Source organism: Sorex fumeus, unplaced genomic scaffold (assembly GCF_029834395.1).
Source record: "Sorex fumeus unplaced genomic scaffold, SorFum_2.1 ptg000002l, whole genome shotgun sequence".
In the NCBI taxonomy this organism is placed as follows: Eukaryota; Metazoa; Chordata; class Mammalia; order Eulipotyphla; family Soricidae; genus Sorex; species Sorex fumeus.
Window position 1 is genome coordinate 60,552,709 of NW_026606059.1, and position 21,302 is coordinate 60,574,010.

General features: G+C 39.3%; 1 protein-coding gene across 1 annotated transcript in view; it reads right to left on the reverse strand.

Annotated features, from left to right (window-relative positions):
* COL14A1 (collagen type XIV alpha 1 chain) overlaps positions 1 to 21,302 on the reverse strand; it is a 253,116-nt gene that overhangs the window by 11,043 nt on the left and 220,771 nt on the right. The window lies entirely within an intron of this gene.

Here is a 21,302-nt window from a genome sequence, read left to right on the forward strand (position 1 = left end):
TGCTATCGCTCCAGTCCCATATCCCTTTACTTACTTTTAATACTCAGTTCTTGACCAGTACATAGATCACTTTTTGAAGAAATAAAGTATGCAAAAAATCATTATTTAAATTGGAGTATCTCAGTGAAACATACATTCTCTGCACATATGAAGCCCTGGGTTTGATCCCCAGCATTACATACACAAACATAAAATAATTGTTTGAGTGCTTAAAATGAGAATTGAAATCATAAACTAAACTTAGAGATCTGCTTTTTTTTTAATGTAGGAGTATTGCTAATTATTCAGTCATTGATTAGGCTGGTTGAATTGGGCATGAATTCCACCTAACTGTTTTTTTTTCTTCTTTATAAAATTATTTCTTGAATCACCGTGAGAGCAGTTACAAAGCTTTTGGGTTTAAGTCTCAGTCATACAATAATGAAACACCTGTCCCTTCACTCCCTTCACCAGTGCCCATTTTCCACCACCAAAAACCCCAGTATACCCCTTATCCCACACCCTTCCCCTACCTGTGGGGCAGCTGATTTCCACATTACCCTCTCTCTACTTTGATTACATTTAATATTTTGACACCAGACCCACAATTAATATTTGAGATTTTACCCCAACACTCAGATCTGCCAAAAAGGCAACCGTAGACAATTTGTTTTCTATTGCTGGTTATGAATAACATATGATTTTGCGCAGCTGCAGTAGTGGCCATGCAATTTTGGAATTCTGAAATTTTAATAATTAAATCTGGAGAGACCTCTGCTTTTAAAAAAAATGATATACTTTTTTGTAAACCCAGTTTACTCTGACATAAATTGAGGGAAATTTAAATTTAAATTGAGGAAAATCAAATGTCCTAAAACATCAGCCTGTGATTGCCCATGAGATGACAGAGGCTATTTTATTTTTTACAGATAAAATCAATCATCACCTCTCATAAGGGATCCCTTCATTAAATGCTTTTGTGAGGATTCAGAGAGATCATCTGACAGAGATGGGGCACAGAGTCCTTTCCTTAAGGGCTTTGGGACTTCTGACTACACCTCTTCCCTCTTTCTGAAACATTCTCACCTTGTCTGTGCCCAAAGAGGTTTCTGTCTTCAAGACCCAACTTAGTGTTTCTCCATAACCCAAACAGGCAGAAGCACAAGGGAATCAAGAGGGCAATGTGGATGCACATCAATCATAATTATATCCCCATCCTGCCCATGATTGCTATGTGAGATGTTACTGACAAGTGTTTCTTGAGTGAAGAGAGGAACTGAGTCTATGAGTTATTTGCTTGCACCGTATTTATGCCTCCTTGGGCACATGCCACATTGTACTGGTTATTCTCATGTTCCTATAGCCTGGAACTATGAGCCTGTTGCTTGCAGAGGTCCTGTCTTGGCTATTGCTCCAGTGTCAGATCTAGGCTGAGTCTTAAGAGTAAGAAGTGGCTCAGCAAATATTGAAAACAAACAAAAGGAGCCACAACCTACACCAATAGCTCTATCAACTGCTTTGTTTAAAGCAAAGGTGACCTTGAAGGACCCACAAATTCAATTACTTAGGAGGACACTTGGCCTTTTCTGTCATAGGGCTGATTCAATGCAAACACTGTTTTCCCTTTTTTTTATCCCTTTCCACGTTTTTTAAATTAAATCAGTCATTTATAAAGTTACTCACAGTTGAGTTTTAGACATACAGCATTGCAGCACCAGTTCCACCACCAGTGTCAACTTCTTTCCACTAATGTTCCCAGGTTCCCTCCCATGTCATCCTTCTTGGACCCTTCCCTCCTGCCCTCTTGACAGGTACCTTTCTAAGTTTTGTTGTTAAAATTTAGGTCTCCTTGGGGTAGGTGCCACATCCCACCTCCTCCAGATGGAACCCCAGTGACCATGAGCCTCTACAAGCATAGCTCGGTTATGCAGGAACCAGGACTTTTACTCCAAACCACACGGCCACTTATGTGGCCACGCAACATCTCCTTATATATAAAGTGATCAATGGAAAGTAAATCACCCAACGTTTCTCCCTGAAAATCAGGCTTAACTCTTCTACAAACCACAACACCCAATAGAAAAGAGAGAACAAAAGGGAATGCCCTGCCACAGAGGCAGGGTGGGATGGAGGGAATGGGGGGTGGGAGGGATACTGGGATCTGTGGTGGTGGGAAACGGTTACTGGTGGAGGGATGGGTATTCAAAATAAATAAATTAATTTAAAAAAATTTAGGTCTCTTAGTATCATGCTATGTGAAATGAGTCAGAAAGAGAGGGACAGACATAGAAGGACTGCACTCATTTGTGGAAAATAAAATAACATAATATGAGACTGACACCGAAGGACAGAAGTCACAAGGACTAGGAATATTGCTCCATAGTTGGAAGCCTGCCTTATGAGCTACAGGAGAAGGCAGCTAGAATACAGAAGGGATCGCTAAGTCAATAATGGTTGGAGGGACTGGTCAGGATGGGAGATGTGTGCTGAAAGTAGATAAAAGGACCAAACGTGAGAGTCTCTCAGTATCTGTAGTGCAGACCATAATGCCCAAAAGTAAAGAGAGAGTATGGGGGAAATTGTCTGCCACAGAGGCATGGGGAGGGTTGGAAAGGGGGGTATACTGGTGACACTGGTGGTGGAGAATGTGCACTGGTGGATGGATGGGTGTTCGATCATTGTATAACTGAAACTCAAACATGAATGTTTTGTAACTGTATCTCATTGTGATTCAATTTAAAAAATTAGGTCTCTTGATTTCAGTGTTGTTAACTCTATGTCTTGGATATTTGGCTCTGTTATTATTTAATATCACCTTTGTATCCGACTCCCCTGTCCTGGTGCCTGCAGCTTCTCATCTGTCTCTCCTCCCACTCCCCTCCCCTTCTTCTGTGGCCAAGGTTGATATGGGAATTCCCTCTTTAAAACATGGATTTCTTCATCCAATTATTCTAAATACCACACATGAGTGATATCATCCTGAGTTTGCCCTTTTTCTTTTGGATTCACTTAACATGATGTCTTCCAGTTCCATCCACGTTGTCGTGAAATGCATGATTTCATCATTCTGAACAGCTGGAACACTGCTTTTTCTAATAAGTTTCTTGCATGGCAATATCTACTTAGAGTGCTTCTTGGAGAGGAATGTCATAAACTCAAATTAAGTTCACATTTCTGCCATTTAAAAATAAGCATAAATTGATATAAAGGAATATTTGATTTAACACAAATAGAACTTAGTAAGAGAATATTCTGGGTTTTCTGTGGAGTTACAAAACATATTTAGAATAACTTAACAGAAATATTTTAAAATTCTTCCTTAAAATATAATTTAAAGAAATTTTTAAAGCAGTTATAGATTCACAGTGATATAGTATGGGAAGTACATGATCTCCCAAAACTTTCTGGACCTCTATATAAAGAGACTTCCTTAAAAGCAGTATACCTCACTTAAGTGCTAGTTTTTAATTTATTTTTTCTTAAGAATAACATTAAAGGTTATATCATGAATTACTTTGAGAATCTTTTTTATTACGAATTCTTCCTTATCCAGCCTCTTCAAAAAGTGGTGCTGGGAAAACTAGATAGCCACCTGCAAAAAAATGAACTCTGACCTCTGTCTAATGCCAGGCACAAAAGTCAGATCAAAGTGGATTAAAGACCTCAATATCAGACGTGAATCTATAAGGTACATAGAAGAAAATGTAGGCAGAACTCTCTATGACATCAAAACTAAAAGCATCTTTAAGGATGAAGCAGCACTGACCATGCAAGTGGAAGCAAACACAAATGAGATTACATCAAACTAAGAAGATTCTGCACTTCAAAAGAAACAGTGACCAAAGTACTGAAAGAGCCCACAGAATGAGAAAGAATATTTACCCAATACCCATCTCATAAGGGATTAATATCCAGGATACACAAGACACTAGTAGAATTATACAAGAAAAAAACTTCCAACCCCATCAAAAAATGGGAGGAAGAAATGAACAGAAGTTTCCTCAAAAAAAAATACAAATGGCCAAAAGGCACATGAAAAAATGCTCCACATTGCTAGCCAGCAGGAAGATGCAAATCAAAACAACAATGAGATATCATCTCACACAACAGAGACTGGCACACATTCAAAAGAACAAAAGCAACCAGTGCTGGTGTGGATGTGGGGGAAAAGGGACACTCTTTCACTGTTGGTGGGAATGCCCACTAGCCCAGCCTTTCTGGAAAACAATATGGACAGCAGTCCTTCAAAAACTAGAAACTGAGCTTCCATGTGACCCCAAAATACCACTTCTGGGAATATATCTCAAGGATGCAAAAAAGCACAATAGAAATGACATCTCTACTTGTATGTTCATTGCAGCACTTTTTACAATAGCCAAAATCTGGAAACAACCCAAATGCCCTAGAACAGATGATTGGTTAAAGAAACTTTGGTACATCTATACAGTGGAATACTATCCAGTTGTCAGAAGAGATGAAGTCATGAACTTTGCTTATAAATGGATAGACATGGAGAGTATCAGGCTAAGTGAAATGAGTCAGAAAGAGAGGGAAAGACATAAAAGGACTGCACTCATTTGTGGAATATAAAACAACATAACATGAGGCTGACACCAAAGGACAGTAGATACACGAGATAGACAGATTGCTCCATAGCTGGAAGCCTGCCTCATGAGCAAAGGGGAGAAGGCAGCTGGAATAAAGAAGGGATCACTAAGAAAATGATGGGTGGAGGAATAGGTCGGGATGGGAGTTGTGTGCAGAAAGTAGATAAAGAACCAAACATGATAGCCTCTGAGTATCTGTATTGCAAATCATAATGCCAAAATTTGAGAGAGATTATGGGGAATATTGTCTGCCATGGAGACAGATTGGAGGGTGGGAAAGGGGGGTTATACCGGGGATATTGGTGGTGGTAAGTGTGCACTGGTGAGGGATGGGTGTTTGATCATTGTGTGATTGTAACACAAACATGAAATCTTATTTATCTCACGGTGATTCAACAAAATTAAAAAAAAAGAATTCATCCTTATCACTAACCTAACATTTCAACTTCCTTTGGCCCACTAAAGCTGAGAGTTCTATTGTTTTATTTCATTTTTTTCCCCAGGACTAGGCATGTATTAGACACTCAGAAATAACTGTCAAATAAATGGATGCATTAATGAAATACAACACCAAATCACAGGCTTTGACAAAAACAAAACATAGCTCAGTAGTGTACTAGTTTTGCATAAATGTTACCTGGGTAGCTAAAAGCTAGCTGTTGTATAGGTATAAACAAATCTAGACTTCATAACAATTGAGAGGATGGTTACTGTAGTAATCCTAAACAACAGGCCATGGTACAGAAAGGTGAAGAAACCACTTGTCATGACAGTAACTCACAAAACCAAATTTCCCCCTAGGCAAGTTGGTACTGACTCATATATACTTAACTACTGCACTCCCTGCTTCTCCCACTGTGCTGGACCTGTAGTCTGTGTTTCTTGTCTTGCTGGCTGAAATCTGGGCTTCCTGAACTGCCTGCCAAATCGGTAATCTGTCTGCACCTTTTCTCCGGCCCCATATTCAGAAATCAACCCTGTGGTTATCACATTTCCTCAGCTTACTTCCCTATGCACACTTGTCCTGTGCAGCACGCCAGGCTTAGGGCGATGTGAAGAGGGTTTATCCTGCTCACGCTGACTGCAAGTCCAGAATCTTGTCTTGGGTTGTCTGTTTCCTATTTACTTTGGCATATGGACATCTGTGGAGGGAGATATTATTCATTTCTAGGGCTCCCTCCCACCCTCATGACACCAAATGCTCCAGGCTGGAGTTTCATGCTACTCCACGGGGCAGGATCATGCCTTGATGCCAGACATGCTGAGCAACTCCCAGGATATGTGCCCAAGACCTGGGAAATGCTTTTATTGTAATGCTACCAAAAAAGTCATAGAAGCACTAATAATGGCTTCAGCTGTGTTATTATATTGTCTGTTGCCTGGGAAATGCTGGCAATGAATTGCAAAAATAATCTGTTTTTAATTCAATGTATGCTTCTTTTCCATTTTATTATTTTTTAATCGAAGTAGCATTAATTCTAACATTATGTAAGTTTTAGGTGTGCACTGTTGACAATCAGCTTGTGTATTGACTATATTAAGTTCAACATAGAATGTCCAATTCTATCCAATACCTTACATCTGTCCTCTTTGAATGCTACTAGGTCCAAGGTGCTAGAACAAAAACAAAATTACAAGATTGCAGGTTAACTGGACATAATTCAGCAAGGATTTAATGCTTCTCACCAAGCTTTACTACTTTCCATGTTTTTTCCATGGTCTATAGAATTAATTTCAGCATGTGGAAGGGGTTGGGGGGGTCACATTTGCACATTTTGTATGCAAAGATGACTAAGCCTGGAAAATACATAGTTATTTTAAATGTAAATGCTCTACTCTCTCTCTCTCTCTCTCTCTCTCTCTCTCATGCCCTTTTCATTATTCATTAAAATACCATCATCTACTATGTCTGTGCTATTTAGGACTCAGCCAAGGAATGATAACCGCTCACATCTTTTAGGCAGAGGAAACTTAATACAGAAACTGGGTTACATGGGATAATAGCTAGAAGGAGAGACATACCAAATAAAAATATTGAGATAACCCTATACATTAGCATCAGCAAAGTCACCATCCCTCCTAGGAGTACAGGGACAGTGGAAAGAAATAGCACAACTGAAGCCCAGGGTTATCTTCTTCTTTTTAAATTTTTAAATGTAGGAGCACTGCTATTTATTCAGGCATTGATTAAGCTGATTGAATTGGGCATAAACTCCACGGAGCCCAGAGTCTTCTGTGAGGATCTGGAACATGAATAAGAACTTATAGAAATAAGAGTCAAAAGGGGGCTGTAACCACAAATAAAGTTGCAGAGGCCTATGGGACAGGGGAGGGGATAAATATCTCCAACCTCCCATCAACTAAACCTCTCCAAAAATTGAAGGCAATGGAGGCTGGAAACACAGGGAAAGAAGAAAGACAAACTGAGAGCAAAACTTCTAAACCAGTTCCAGCGTCGGGTATTGAAATTTTGAGTCAAAAGCATTGGTCCTACTAGTAGCAGATCATTGTGTAAGAATAAAAAGACCAAAAAATAATAATAAAAATAAAAACCGAGTAGCTGCAATCAATCCACTAAGAGAAGAAGTACTACAAATGAAATATGGAAACACAGATCTAGGGCATTTTGGGGGAGTCCCTGGAAGCTCTTCAGTACACCTGACCCTGAAGTCAAGTGTTGAAGAACAGAAAATAATCATACAAAGGGCACATGGAGGCATATGCACAAAGCTTTGCAAGTGATAGATAATAGGGCATATCTGGAACTTGAAGAGGTTTGGCATGGCTTTGGCAGTTGCAGGCCAGAGAATGGTAGAATGTGAGACCAGTCCAGACCAGCTCTGTGTACCAGGCTAAGAAGTTTAGATATGGTTCCTCACTTACATCAAATCTTTCAACACCTTCTCTCTAGATTGTTGTGTGTAATTTCAAAATCTTTTTATTGAAAGAGGAATTCCAAGTTGTTTGTGTTTAGGTCCTTATGAAACCCGGATCTGCCTCTACAGGGTACTATGAAGTAAGAGTATTACCTCAAGCTAATATTCTGCAGTCTGTAGAGCCTAATTCCACCTACGAATGCTGTACTATTTCCACAGAAAGTCCATGGGGAAATGATTTGAGTCACTAAGTAGCATTACCTAGCAAGAAGAGTAAGATAACAGGAGATGCATTGCTGTCCGTCAGTTAGAGACCTCGACCATGAGGCAGGTGGTCCTTTGAGCTTTTGAACACAGGCATCTAAGTCAGACATACTTAAATTGGGCCAAGAGGGGAAAGAAGGTGGGACAGAAAGGAGGAAGGGTGAAAGGAAGGTGGACAAATGGACAGACAAATATGGTAATGTTCACTCATCAGTGCAACCACCCTCTGAAGTTGTGTATACTTGATGTTTACAAATGCAGCTGCCTGGCAAAGGGAATAGAAATCCTGGCTTTTCATCTCCCTAGTTTCACCACTGACACTGTGACCTCACAGGTACATAATAAGAATATCAGACCAAATGTCAACCTAGTGCTTTCAGCACCAATTTTTTTTTATTGCTCCTCTTTAATGCTTTTATGTTATTTCCAGTACCAACTGTTAAGGAAATTTAAGTAATTTAAGATTAGCTGAAAAAATGAGCCAATTTCTGTGACTTAAAAATGAAATTTCAGGCTTTTAAATAGTGGATGATATTTAAATTACATCTGTCTGATCTTCATTCCTTGCAGGACTGAAAAAGTGATATGGTGCTTCTGCTTTTAGAAAAGAAGGAAGCTGTGTCAGGTTACTGGGATAAGGCCAGGCTCTACAGAGCTTAAAGCAAAATGGGTTACAATCAGTATGCAGGGAGGATCCATTATGAGGTTAAATACGTCCTAAATTTAAGATGTATTTAACATAATGGATCCTTCCTGCACACTGATTTTTTTCAAATTTATATGTTTATGCATATATTTTTTCAAATTCCCAAAAGTGTTCCAAAAAATCGAAATATCTTGCTATATTTACCTAGCAATTTTACTTCAAAGTTAAATTTAGAGCCAATGATAACTGAAAGACTTAATGAATGACATTTTTCTATGGATACATTTCACCAAACAAGATAAAGGCATATTTGGTGAACTTATTTTTTGAAAGTCATGAAAATAGTTTTCTACATTTATTAGAAAAAGTATCAATTAAGGCATTGGCTTTCCATATGTCCAATCCTGTTTTAATTCTTGACGTCTCATTCTGAACACCACCAGGAGTGATTCCTTAGCACAAAATCATAAATGATTCTTGAGCACCACCGGGTGTGCCTGATACCCCAACCTTGCTTACAAATTTAAAAAGAGCTTTAATTTCATCACGAATAAAAATCATAAAGTGCCAGGGATAAGACTCATTTGTAAAATACATGCCTTATGTTTGTGATGTCCCAGGTTTGATCCCAACTACTGTAGCACTGTCTGTAGCATTGTCCTCCCGTTGTTCATCAATTTGCTCGAGTGGGCACCAGTAATGTCTCACAACAAATTGTGGGACTTGTTGTTACTGTTTTTGGCATATCGAATACGTCACGGGGAGCTTGCCAGTCTTTGCCGTGAGGGTGAGATACTCTCGGTAGTTTGCTGGGCTCTCCGAGAGAGGCAGAGGAATCGAACCTGTGTCGGCCCCATGCAAGGTAAACACCTTACCCGCTGTGCTATCGCTCCATCCCAACTACTACAACAACAAAAACAATTATAACATAATAAAAATTTAAAGCGTAAAATTGGGCACTAAATGATCAGTTTCTTTCTTTTTCTTTCTTCCTTTTTTTTTTCTTTTTGGGTCACACCGATCTGTGCTCAGGGCAAGCTTGGGGGACCATACAGTGGTGACGGGAATCAGCCTGGGTCAGTTGCATGCAAGGAAAACGCTCTATCCACTAGTACTATTGCTCAGACCCTTATTTTCTAATTTCTATGTATTACCTGCTTGGCCTAAGCCAAACTATTTTAAAATCTCACCAAACTTTTTCTAGCTGCATTGATACAATGTTAACTTGAAAAAAGTCCTGACATCATTAACTTGGTAGCAGTTGGCCATTATAAATCCTCTTGGGTTTATTGTACTCTATGGTTTCTGCTTTCATTATGGGTTCTGGGATGAGTGAGGAATAGCAGTCAAAAAGCTAGCCAAGGGACAATCCACATTATAAATCACTATGATTTTTGAAACAACTATTATATTTTATGTATTATGAGAAATACAAAGAAAGTGTATAAAATTGGGCTCTTAGGGAGCATGTAGCCTCTGGTGAAGAAGAATTAATAGTAGTTAAATCATTGAGGGACAATTCAAGAAAGAACATTCTACATAGTGTTAAGTGATGTTTTCCACACTAATAAAGTAGGAATCAGTCATTTAATCATTATTGATGGTTTTTTTAGGCTTCTTGGGGATGTAGGAATGAAAGACACATTCTCTTCCAAGGAATTCACCATTCAGTGGAAAAGACAGCAAGCACACCAGCAACACAATACAATGAAGGAACTACTGTGATAGATGTGTGTTCTTGGAGAGAGAGGCACCCATAGGGACAGCTTCCTCAGTCTGGATACAATTCAAGTGCTTCTTTGATATAAAGCAAGACTGTAACCAATACATTGATCAAATAAATAAACACGGTGAGGAAGGAGTGGCCTTGAGGAAGTATTTCCTGATATGAGTTTCCAAGTCAGAATTTAAAAACAAAATAAAAAGGAGGTCTTTTTTCCTGGGGAGTGGAGGGAGAGAGCTTGTGAAATTATACAGAAGATTATAAAAGTGGGACAGCAGGTAGGGCATTTGCCTAGCACTCGGCTGACCCAAGTTCAGTTCCCAGCATCCTATATGGTTCCCGAGCACTGCCAGGAGTAATTCCTGAGTGCATAAGCCAGGAGTAACCCCTGTGCAATTCCAAAAAGCAAAAAAAATTTTTTTAATTAATAAAAAAGAAAGAAGATTATAAGAGCAAGGCTCAAATATGGGTCAGAACGGAGTGTGGTAGGAAAAGGTGTGCAAAAAGAGTATGATACACTGAATTAGTGATCTGAATCCTTTATTATTCTAGAAGAGAATTATAACTCCATTCTTTTGGTATAAGTTTGTATATTTTCTTACCCCTTGGATTTGGGTTTGGCCATGGAGCTTAGTTTGGCTAGTTGGGTGAAAGGGCCAAAGCCATGAACAGAGGCTTCAAATGTGACTCTGAGGTTGGGTTGCTTTGTGCTGTTCCTGCTCTGGCCAGGAAGAGAACATACTCTAAGGAGAGAGTACCATTGTGGCCAGGGACCTGCAGAGCAGAGTTGCCTCAGCTCCCCACAGACCTCGTGAAAAATAACATTTATTGTCGCAAGCTCCTAAAATTTATTCACGTAAAGAAAGCTGACTAGTATTGAGAGCACTGAGCAGCTGAACTTGTTTAGAGCAAAGGGGACATCTTTTCTTTTTTGGCTTTTTGGGACACACCCAGAAATGCTAAGGGGTTACTCCTGGCTCTGTACTCAGGAATTATTCCTGGCAGTTCTCAGGAGACCATATGTGATGCTGGGGATCGAAACCAGGTCAGCAGCGTGCAAGGCAAACACACTCCCCATTGTACTATTGCTCCGGTCCCCAAAGGGATATCTTGAAGTAAAGCTGATTGGAAAATATGAACTAGTAGCACACAAAGACACCTTACTGAGAAGACAGTAACCTGAACAATATTTCTAGTGCAAAACCATTTACCCAGATAGAGGTGAAAATCCAGCTGTCTTCTACTACATACCACTCATTTAAGTATTTTTTAAAAAATGATACAAAAACAATTATATTAACTTTTTTGGCGAAAAGAAGAAAAATGCCAGTCACAGGGTTTTTGTCTTTTTTTTAAAAATTTTAAGTCATATTCTATTCTTCACAAAGGATAACAGACACAGCTGATCAGCAGTTCAAATTTATCAGTGACCTTTAAGAAAATCATTTTAGTGTTTGTATAATGACATTATTTTAATTAAAACTAATTTCTGAAATAGGAACACAAAAGTTAGTCTTCTATGAAGACATTTTTCCAAAAGGTGCTACTTTTTTGAGGTGCTTAAATCTTTTATATTTCCCTCTAAAAAGCTACATCTGGCATTTAAATAATTTAAAGGTAGGGGGAGAGAAAAACACCCATTTAAATGGTAAAAACAGGCAGACACAGGGTGAGCCAACTCTTCACAAGTGCCCCTCATTTTTCAGTGTCCTAGAAGTGAGACAGCTTGAAATTCATTCTTAGAAATGAAAACATCACCCTGTTGACATTGCAAGGCCAGAGGGTCTCAGTTTAATTTTGAGGCGTATGATTAAATACATACTTACAAATTCTGTGTCACTCCTCCCTTCAAAATATACAGCCTAATTTTGGTCTACTTGAGTGTGGGCTGGGTTTAATGACTCCTTCTAATAAATAGAATATGCTGGAAGTAAAAACTGACTTCTGGAACTAGTCAAATACTCATTGTGATCCCCACCCTGATCTCTCTCTTGGGTCACTACTCTGAAGAAAGCAGCTGGCATGTTGCAAGAACATTTATGTCCCCTATATAGTGACCCATCCCTCTTACATGTAATAGGAGTGGACAGTCAGTGGTGGTGGTGGTGGTGGTAGTGGGGGCGTTTGAACCCCTGTCAATAGCACTGTGAAGGTGCCATCTCAAAGCTAATTTGTTTGGTCCAGTCAAGTTTTTAGATGACTGTAGTTTGGCTGACTACTTGCCCATAACCTCATGAATGTTCATGAGCCCAAAGTATCCACTTCTGAATCTCTGACTCACCCAAAACAAAACTTTACAAATTTTGTTTTAAGCTACTAAATTTTGAGATGACTTTTGCACAGCAATGGAGTCTCCTTGCATCCATAATCAGTGTCAAGTCACTTTTCACTAGGAAAAAATAGCCTACAAATAAAAGATGCAAAGGAAGATCATTCATTGCCAACACCTTCAGGTGCATTAGGAAAATATAATCCATTAGACTTACAGAGAAATATCTGTTCCAAAACCCATTCAAAATGGACTTTACCAGATAACTCTTTGGAGAAAAAAATCTCTGTTTTTCTAGAGTTCAGCTCTCAGAGGACAGGAAAAAGACAAACTTGCATTATCAGCAGATTTTTTTCCAAACAATCATGAAAGGACTATGTTACCAACTATAACACAACATTAAAAAGACAAGGATATTTAAAATTTGATCAACAAATTATGAGGGTTCTACAAGTCCTCCATCTTTAATCATTCCCACAAAGATATTTTTTCCAGGATATCAGGGATTTTACGGAATTTTATACATTCTTATCATTATGGCATTTTGAGGTCACAACTGCTGTGCTTTAATTCTGAATTTGTCACTGAAGTTTTTCTGTCAAATTTACCTTCAGTGTCAATAGCTTCTTTTAATAACAGAATCATTAAACAGAACAACCCTACTTCTCTCTTAAAATTTGAAATCAAGCTGGCACTTCATTTTCTCTGAAAAGTTCTGTCATGTTGATAGGTTCCAGCATAATTACATTTCCTGGGCATTCATACTGAAAGTTTGCATATTGGAATAAGTTATCTGACTACCAATTACCTTGCTTTCACTTTTATGTCATAGTAATGGCTATTTGAAAGTTATTTGTGGGGGCTGGCGCGATAGCACAGAGGGTAAGGCATTTGCCTTGCACGTGGCCAACCTGGGTTTGATTCCCAGCATCCCATATGGTCCCCTGAGCGCTGCCAAGAGTAATTCCTGAGTGCAGAGCCAGGAGTAGCCCCTGTGCATCACTGGGTGTGACCCAAAAAGCAAAAAAAAAAAAAAAAAAAAGAAAAAAGTGAGAATATGTTCTACTGATTATGTATGAAATATTTTTACTAAATAATAAACAGTGAGTAAGAGTAGTAGATAAGCAGACCCACGGTAAGTGTGCATTTCCCTGTCTGATTGCCATTTCTGTGTCTCTGTGTCTCTAACAGGAGTTGACATTGACTTTTGCTGCCATATTGTGGCTTATTCTTTCTTCACTTGTGTTTGCTCCTGTGTTTCATATCCTCAATGTTTTTTAATCCCCTTTTTCTCATTTGCTGAAACATTTTCAGTATTTTTTAAGTTACCATGGGATCTCAGAACTGATAACAATTGACCCTCAACTCTTGTATTTCTTTTAGTTATGTCACTGAAAATTTGGCATTCTCTGGTAGAGACTTAAGTTCAAGGGTAATAATTTTCCAACTTCAAGTCATTCGTCTCTTTTCAGAAAGTACATTTGTGCACCTTATTCACTGAAGCACTATTCACAATAGCCAAATTCTGAAAACAACCTGAAAGCCCAAGAACAGATGACTGTGAAGAGTGGTGTGTATATATAAACACAATAGAATACTTCTCAGCTAGAAGAAAAGAGAAAACCATGCAATTTGCTGCTACATGGATGGAACTGGAGAGCAGCATGCTGAGTTAAGATTAATAAAGTTTACACAGTTAGCCAGCGATAAAACTAAGATACCAGTTCACATCTGACTGACATCTCAAACCATCTCCTTTCCATCGTGTATATTATTCTAATTAGAGCACCATCATAGGTAGAAAAAATAGTATATATTCCAAAAATCTCAGAAATAAAACAATGTTATATTACTTGGTTCTTATTTTCTCCCTTATTTACTCCCTGCATGAGACATTGGAAGTATAAATGCTACTGGTATGCACTCCAAACTTTCAGACACATGACTCATTTCCATATAGAAAATTCTTTCATAGCCTCAATTCATGATAAAATTCTAGAAAAATCATCAATAATTGAAACATATGACCATGGAAAGTTATAATTTGGTTTTCATCATATTGATATTTATCCAATACATCACCCTTAATTATCTCGAAGTTGGTTGCTTGTTTGTTATAAATGTGAAGTAGCTAAATCAATTAGGGCAACGAATTTCAAGAGACCATTAAAAAAAAAAGGAGGTGAGGCTGGAAAGATGACTCTAAAGGTTTTAGACACATGCCTTACAACAGTTAATCCTGGTTCTTCTTCTGTTCCCAGCATCACATGGTTCCCTGGGAATCACTCAGTATATCCCAGATGATCCCTGAGCACTAGTAAGTGCAGCCCTGAAAGCCTCCAAGTACCATCAGGCTGTCCCTAGTGGTCTCCACTCCTGAAAGGCCTAAGCAGCACTGCATTCTTGGGCCCTCACATTGAACTGTTGGCTCAGTCGGGAGAGACTTACTGAGGGAGAGGTAGCCCTGATCTCTAGAGCATCACTGGAGTACCCTCCTCCCCACAAAAAAAGTTGGGTAGTTTCTGACCCCAGCTACCAGCTCCAGACATGGGGCTATCAAGAGAAAATACAGCAGGTACAAGGCCCTGAGTGAATAGGTCCTTTCTACAACTACCTAGTAATCAACTCTCACCACACAGAGAGTCCCACACCAGGGAGCCTTGGAAAAGACCTGTAATACCAGCTTTGGGAAAACACATGATGGCGCTCCATTTAGGATATGCCTCTCCTTGATCACTATCTCCTCCTTCTACAGAAGTTTGTGTGCTCTCTCTATTGCATTTCCTTTTTATCACTCATTTTCAATAAAACATCTTCGCTTTACTATTTGTCTTCTTCTGAAATTATATTTTGGAGGATAGACAATTAACCTGAGAAACCCGGGTAGATAATGGCTGGAGCAATAGCACAGAGGGCTGGAACAATAGCACAGTGGGTAGGGCATTTGCCTTGCACACGGCCGGATCGGCTGACCTTGGTTTGATTCCTCCGTCCCTCTCGGAGAGCCCGGCAAGCTACTGAGAGTATCTCGCCTGCACGGCAAAGTCTGGCAAGCTACCTGTGACGTATTCAATATGCCAAACACAGTAACAACAAGTGTCACAATGGAGACATTACTGTGCCCGCTCAAACAAATCAGTGAACAATAGGAGGACAATGCAGGACAATGCTATAGCCATTATAAGGGCTGGAACAATAGCACAGCAGATAGGGCATTTGCCTTGCAGGAAGCTGACCTGGGTTCAATTCCTCCGCCTCTCTCGGAGAGCCCAGCAAGCTACCAAGAGGATCTCTCCCGCACCGCAGAGCCTGGCAAGCTCCTCATTGCGTATTTGATATGCCAAAACCAGTAACAACTAGTCTCACAATTTGTTGTGAGACATCACTGGTGCCCACTAGAGCAAACAGATGAACAATGGACGGACAGTGCTACAGTGCTACAGCCATTATAAAGCAGAGCCCACCAGATCCTGCACAGTTCTGTTGTCTCCTCTGTGATGCCCCCTCATCCTGCCCCACCCCACCCCCACACACATGATCCATGACTTCAAAGGAGGCAACAACATGATAGAATGGAGCAAGCAGAGACATTCTGGAATCACATAGACAGGATTGGAATTCTGGTCCTCAACTGTGCCACTACACGACATTGGACAACTAACAACCTAGCTGAACGCATATATTCACTTATATATGGGGTTAATATTGACTTGTATTATTTTGTGAGAATTAATAAAGTTCTAAACAATGGATAGCTTATTAATAAGTTGCTTCCTAAATGCCAGAACCCCTTCTTATCAAAGGTTCTAGCTATGTCACTGTCACTGTCACTGTCCTCCCGTTGTTCATCAATTTGCTCGAGCGGGACCAGTAACATCTCCATTATGATATATTTGTTGTTACTGTGTTTGGCATATAGAGTACGTCATGGGTAGCTTGCCACGCTTTGCCGTTTGGGAAAGATATTCTCGGTAGTTTGCCAGGGTATCCGAGAGGGACAGAGGAAATGAACCTGGGTTGGTCGGGTCGGCTGCGTGCAAGGCAAACACCATACCACTGTGGTAGGTAGCCTTCAAAATTTTAACAGCACTTACTTCAACATAACTAATTTAGCATTTACTGTCTCCTAATTTGAACATGTAGTTATGCTTCATATTCCTTCTTAAGTGAAACTGTAGAGAATGGAGCACAATAATTGACAAATAGATTTGGTATCTACTAAGTAAAAGCCATAAATCTTAGTATTGTCTCATATAGTGTCAAGCCAAAAAAGTCTCGCATAATAAATATTTGCATATTTATTGCACAAAATAAACCAGATATGAAATCCAGCTGTTAACATCATACAATCTAAACAGAATTTCTTTTTTATTTAGATGCTTACTCTGTTCAATTTTGTTTCATATCATGAAAATTGAAGAAGTTATAGAAGGCTAAATTCAGAAAAGTGCCTTGGTTCTTTTTAAGTAAATACAGAAATTAAATTTTATAAAAATATTTGCTCCAACATATCAGTAGGGATAATGAGCATTTGAATAAATGAAATATGGGAAAAACATATGAGTCATCTGGGAATGATATGCAGAGGTCAGAATTAGAAATGGAGACAGAAGTCTAGTTAGAGTGACTTAAGGCCATGAGTAGAGAGCCAGTTAAGACCAGAAGAGCCAACACTCAGTTGTTACAGCTGACAATTCTGGGAACCAAAGGAGAAAACAGGCTGATCCCATCCCTTTCCTAAATATTAGAATCCAGGATCTGAAGAGCCATTATCCAAAGGTACTATAGGGCTCCTGGAGAAACAGCTTTTCTTTCCTTTTTGGTGAGCGGGGGAGGGGGTCGCCTGCCTGTGCTCAGGGCTTGCTACCAGTTCTGTGCTCAGGGATCACTCCTGGCAAGGTTCAGGGAACCACATGGGGTATGGAAATAAACATAGCAAGGCAAGCACCCTACCTGCCATACTATCTCTCTTATGCCCACAACAGACTTTCTTTTACATAAAATGCACATTCTTTGTTCATTTCTCTGTAAATGATGTTATTCACCAAAGAACTTGTACCAAAATAGTGTAGTTCAAATGTTGGTCATTCAATACAAGGTTGCCTTTCAGTTCTTTGATGACAACAGACCAGGAAACAACTGTTACAAAACAATTTCTTTATTAATCTTAGGGATATCTTTCTTCTCTGCTATATCACACGCATATGCACATTGCCACATCATGCAATATATGCCTCATAACTGCACCATGTTTCAAAAAGTTTAAAAAACCATCCTAAGTCAATGGAATCATGAATTTTTGTAGGAAACCTCACAGGAAACTTCGGCAGAAAGTGAATTTTCTTTAAATGGCATGCTCAATACAGAATACTCTATTTAATAGCCTTATTTCTTCAGTCTTATTTTTGTAGTTCATCTTGATTGCCAAGATACACTACCTAGTAATGATACTTATTATTACTCAATAAAATACTGTGTTCTTTAACAATTATATTTTAAAAACATAATAGCCCCCACAATCTCTGGTCTTACTTCCAGTCCTGATTTTGGCTGACTTTGAAACTTTTGGGTTCTCAGTATCTGTGTGTTTCTTTCTTTTTTTTTTTTTACATAAAATGAGAGAGTCAAGAGAAATCATAGTTGAAATTTTTCCAATTGTAAAATTTTGACATAAAGGCAGACATTTTTCTTTATTAATCTTCTCTAGGTGTTGGATCCACAAGTTTAAGAATAAATACTCAACTTGTAAGCAACAGAAATACAGTACAGCAAGAGAAATACAGCACCTGTAATGAAAAGTCTGTTGAATTTCCATCTCTAAATGCCAGCTATATTTTCCCTAACAATCCCCCCTCAATTGGTGCTCAACTACAATAACATCACACACTGCCCACTCCCTCATGCTCAAACAACACTTCCCAGAATCTATCTTACTCATCCTCAATGTTATAAAACTTAAGATTTTTGCTATCTGCTGTACTCTTTAGGAATATCTAAGTAAGTCATAAAAATGTATCATGGAGATTCATATTTTTAAGTGTGGTCTGTGCTACTGTTTGAGGACTCTTGGGTGATTAGTCTCTAGTCTAATTGTTCAATGGTCTTGGAGAGCTGACAACATCTTTCTGGCAGAAGCAAGCATGGGGCTTCCAAAAAGAACAAAGACAACTTGTGACTTGCTGAGACTGACTCAGTCGCTGGCTCTGTGCTCCTGGAGTCACAGTGTATCCATTACGACATCATTACAATTATCCTGCTGACAGAGGTGGCCACCTTTTTGGCTGCCAAATATTTGGTATTCTTCAGGGGAAATTGTGTCTTTCTCTAAATCTGTTGACTTGGAAAACCTTTCAGAAAAGAAAATACAAACTGTGCCACAATCATCTCAACAACTCTCTGATCAATACCTATTATGTGCAAGCATTGCACAAAACCATCCAGACCTGTTCCCTGCTCTCACCATTCTGACTATTCACTAACACTGGTTGAGTGAGAAAATAGGTAGGAGGGATAATCACTACATAGGGTTTTCAAGGAAAGAGATATTTGTGGTCTAAGAAGATTAACAAAAACTTGTAGGAGAAAGGAGGTAACTAAACCTTGGAAGATACATATAGAACACTTGCAAAGAATAGGACATTTGCAAAGAGGCAAAAATATTTATGTCAGTGAGAAAAATGTATATGGCCTGTTGCCATATAACCAGAAAAAGGAGACCCTCCTGAGCACCATCAGGATGGCTCCCAGGAGGCCCAGGCAGCATAAATAGCTGGACCAGATAATCACTGGACCCAACACCTGGTCAGAACTAAAGCTGTTGGCCCTGGCCTTTAGAACTAATGCTTGACTTCAACACAGGGAACAATCCTAGGACCAGTTAGAGAAACAAAGTACAGAAAGTAGTTTATTAAAGCAGTATACTCAAGAATCAAAATAGAGGGGCCACAGAGATAGTATGCACTTGGTAAGGTGCTTTCCTTGTACTCTGCTGACTGTTTCAGTCAATGCCTGGCACTTCATATGGTTCCCTAAGTCCTGATAGGAATGAATCCTGAACACAGCGCTCGGAGTAATCTCTGAGCACAGTCATTCATAGCCCAAGAAAAGAATCAAAGTGCAGGTATAACCTGTAGAGAGTAGTATTGCTTCTAAGTAAGTCGAGCTGGACATAATCAGAAAGTAAGAGTATATAGGCAAACTAAATAAAGACAGACCAACTGAATTCCTGAGAACAGACGACTGGTTAAAGAGACTATGGTACATCTACACAATAGAATACTATACAGATATTAGAAAAATAATGAAGTCCGTGAAATTTGCTTATAAATGGATAGACATGGACAGTATCTTGCTGAGTGAAATAAGTCAGAAGGAGAGGGACAGACATAGAATGACTTCACTGATTTGTGGGATATAAGAAAGCATAGCATGAGATTAATACCCAAAGACAGTAGAAACAAGAGCCAGGAAGACTGGTCCATGGTTGGAAGCGTGCCTTAAGGGCTGGGAGAGAGGGCAGTGGGATAGATAAGGGACTATTACGACAATGAGATGGTTGAAAGGAATTACTCTAGACAGAAGATGTCTGCTGAAAGTGGGTAAAGGACCAAACATGATGGCCTCTTAGTATCTGCATTGCAAACCATAGTGCACAAAAGGAGTGAGGGAGAGAGACAAGAAAAGTGCCTGCCATAGAGGCAGAGTGGGGTTGGGGGTGGAGGGTGGCAGGAGAGATAAGGGGGATATTGGTGGTGGGAAATGTACACTGGTTGAGGGATGAGTCTTGGAATATTATATGACTGAAACCTGATCATGAAAGCTTTGCAACTGTATCTCATGGTGATTTAAAAAAAGAAAGAGTATAGGGCACACTCTAGAATAGGACTATTTCTGCACAAATTTTTAAGTTACATAGGTAGATAGGACGTAAAAATATAAGCGTTAGAATAATCAAGGGATCTCAGAGAAGAGGGTGTATTAGGTAGTGATTTCTGAGACTCATAGCACAGCCCAGATTGTAAGCATAACTGGTTGCCTCTAGGGGTTGCCAAGACAATGGTAATGGTTATACTGACAGTGGGTGTGATTTTATAATGTAAATATTTTCACCTTTTCTCACACCTAGCACTTGAAACTCTGTTGACAGAAACATACAGGCTTCTTGGTTTTATGTACCAGTTTTCAAGAAAAAAACATATCAAAGATGGAACTTATTGATGATGGGGATGAAAGTGGTGATGTTGACATGTTGATGTGCTAAAAGACAGGGACAGTGGTTTCTCATCATTGTCTTAGAACATATTTGTTGGCTGAAGGGAGTAACCAAATGCTGTTTTCTCTGAGATTTACAGTATCTGCTGACGGGGATCTTTTCCTATGTGTGACAGGTTTCTGATTCCAACCCCACCCATTGAATTCAGTTGTACACCACGTTTAAATTGGCCATTTTCCTATCCTGTCCTGAGAAATACTTGAGAGGTCTCCACCTTGTCCCAAATAAAATGAATGAACATAAAAGACACATACTATATTAACTCATTTCTGTGATACATTAAGAAACCAAATGAAATGAGCTAGCTAACATAGACATGAACTGTGAGACTGTAAAAATTAATGGTGACCGGGTATGTGGGAACAGTGGCTGAGATCACCAAGCCTGCTTGGATTGGGACTGGACTTCCTCCACCCAGGTCTTCAGTTTTCCAGTAGCTTGGCAGTCACAACCACCAACTGCCACCGGTGACATGTAATCTCATCAATGGCCAAGATCCAGAGACTATAAAATAAAACTCCCGAAGAAAGCGATGCAGTATTTCCTGGAATACACGGCCACATTTGCGGCCACAGGACCTCTTATACTCTAGCCTACCAATGTACCTAAAATAGCACACATTTCTCCTGGTTTTAACATACTTTCTTGTATTCTCTTATATTCAGG